The 2,855-nt window shown below is 42.2% G+C and overlaps 1 long non-coding RNA gene across 1 annotated transcript in view; it reads right to left on the reverse strand.

Moving 5' to 3' along the window:
- Positions 1-1,624: 1,624 nt before the first annotated feature.
- The window catches only part of LOC137522663 (uncharacterized), a 33,077-nt gene continuing 31,846 nt past the window's right edge, over positions 1,625-2,855 (reverse strand). Inside the window, exon 2 of the long non-coding RNA XR_011022389.1 lies at positions 1,625-1,934. This is a non-coding gene — a long non-coding RNA (uncharacterized lncRNA). The remainder of the gene's footprint in view (positions 1,935-2,855) is intronic.

The raw sequence follows: 2,855 nt of genomic DNA on the forward strand, positions 1-2,855 counted from the left end.
TAACCTACTGATAACCAATGTGTCCCTCTATGGACGTAATTCAGGGTCTGACTATTGCCAGCACCCGAATTACAGTGATCCTTCTCTGCACAGCTATAGTTTTAATTAATATTATGGTCTATGGCAGCAAACAGGTCACTAGGGCACTATGTGGTCCTGTACAGGAGCTGAGATTACCTTACTTGCCTGTGGATTGTTACATTGCTATAACACTAATGGATTACCACAGTACGGTAAATAGCCATTTGTGTCAAATGTCACCTCTGCTACTGTCATTACATTTCTCTACAAAGTTTTCAGCAGAGAAGGTAATCCAAAGGAACTTATATGTAATATGCAAACTGCGCCCACCGTATATGATATAGCAATCTATCATGTAACTAGAGTTTTCGCTATCAAAATAGTCCACAGTCACAAATGTATATAGGTCAGTATGACAGCACTCCTCTTTTTATTATCCTCAACACCTAAAAGAGATAAAACATAGCTCCACATAGTGCATTACTGCTAGATTTCCATCATCTCTTAAACACCACGCCAGTGATAAACCATGTGCTCTTTAGTGCTCCACTTCTAGTGCAAACTGATCACCAACTTTAAGACAGTTACAGGCTCACCAGATGTAGGCCACCTCATACACCAGGTGGGTCTATCGCACAAATCAATCCACAACGATCTGCTGCTCTCATGTATCACAAAACGTTTAATCCGGATTCTTCAATAAAACATAACAAACATAGCATAAAATCTTTTAAAAATGGTAACTGTTCCCTGCGCTCATGCGCACTCACGTTATCCACAGATGAGTCTCCACATATCGGGCTCTTGGCCCTGTGATGTGCCTCCTCCTACGGTCACGGCATCCCGCTACCCGCACTGGCACATCAGTTGCAAGCTAGCTTCCTTCAGGTGATGTGTGTCCTACTTCCTGTGACGTCAGACGCTCCCCGCTCCGCCTTACGCGTTTCGTCCCTTGGGACTCATCAGAGGCTGACGTAACAGGAGCCGCCGCCGTCTTTTATATTCAATTTCAGTTCCGTCTTTTCCTGCGCATGTCTATTTCCGTAGCGATACGTAATCCGCGTCAACTGGCCACTGGTTTGGGCATCCGTAGTATGCTCTCTGCGTTTACACGTATAACGTCTGACGCTTGACGTGCGTACCCTAGTGTAAGCAGGATGGTTAATCCTTTCACCGTTGCCATCTAGTGTATGAGGTGGCCTACATCTGGTGAGCCTGTAACTGTCTTAAAGTTGGTGATCAGTTTGCACTAGAAGTGGAGCACTAAAGAGCACATGGTTTATCACTGGCGTGGTGTTTAAGAGATGATGGAAATCTAGCAGTAATGCACTATGTGGAGCTATGTTTTATCTCTTTTAGGTGTTGAGGATAATAAGAAGAGGAGCGCTGTCATACTGACCTGTATACAATCCAAAGGAACTGGTGTTGGACAATAGCCTACAATTTTCATAATTTGAGTCTGAATATTTTCTGTGAAAGAAAAATATTGTACATAGGAAAACGTCTGTTTATCACCCCCAATCAAATTTAGACAGAGACTTTTTTCTAATTTTGGTTCTGTACATTACCACAATGCATTTTAAATGAAACAACTCAGATGCAGTTAAAGTGGAGACTTTCAGCTTTAATTCAGTGCAGTGAACAAAACCTGTGAATAAAAATGTGAGGCAACAAAATCATTTTTTTAAAAAAATCCTTTCATTTCAGGGCCTTAAAAGTAATTGGACAATTGACTTCAAGGCTATAACATGGGCAGATGTGGGCAAGTCCATTGTTATGCCAAACTCAATTAAGCAGATAGAAGGCTTGGAGTTGATTTGAGATGTTTTTCTTGCATGTGGAAGATTTTTCTGTGAACAGACAGCATGACGTCAAAGGAGCTCTCCATGCAGGTGAAAGAAGCCATCCTTAAGCTGCAAAAACAGAAAAAAAAATCATTTGAGAAATTGCTACAATATTACGAGTGGCAAAATCTGCAGTTTGGTACTTCCTGAGAGAGAAAGCAACTGGTGAAATCGACAACGTAAAAATAACCTGGACGTCCATGGAAGACAACAGTGGTGGATGATAACAGAATAATTTCCATGGTGAAGAAAAACCCCTGCACAACAGCCAACCAAGTGACTAACACTCTCCAGGGGTAGGCGTATCAATATCCAAGTCTACCATAAAGAGAAGACTGTGTGAGTGTAAATACAGAGGGTGCACTGCAGGGTGAAAGCCTCGTAAACTTCAATAATAGAACAGCTAGATTGGACTTTGCTAAAGAACATCTAAAAAACCCTGCACAGTTGTGGAAAAAACATTCTTTGGCCAAATTAAACGAAGATCAATCTCTACCAGAATGATGGCAAGAAAAAAGTACATGGAACAGCTCATTATCTAAAGCATACCATTTCATCTGGTGGAAGCAGTGTGATAGCTTGGGCATGTATGGCTGCCAGTGCACTGGGACACTACTGTTTCTGGTGTTTATAGTTTACCTTGTTAAAACAGAAGGTATTTGGTTAATTCAGCTTTAAGTGAAGCCAGGCTTCCATCCAACTGCTGGTGTATAGCAAGCCTATAGCTTATAGATTTTACAGAGCCACATCAACCCAACATGCAGACAGTCTGTTTCAGACTGTTGGTCCTCCTCAGCGCATGGCAGAGATTGATATGGCTCTATGGGCAGTGGCGTAGCTTAGGAGCTGTAGGCCCCGATGCAAGTTTTACATTGGGGCCCCCCAAGCACTCTATACATAACAATTGATACGGCACACCAAAACCTGCCAATGACAACTACAGTGTCAGAGGTGTAAGAAGGGAATGGGGAGCTGTTTGTTAATAATTAC

This window comes from Hyperolius riggenbachi, chromosome 6 (assembly GCF_040937935.1).
Source record: "Hyperolius riggenbachi isolate aHypRig1 chromosome 6, aHypRig1.pri, whole genome shotgun sequence".
In the NCBI taxonomy this organism is placed as follows: Eukaryota; Metazoa; Chordata; class Amphibia; order Anura; family Hyperoliidae; genus Hyperolius; species Hyperolius riggenbachi.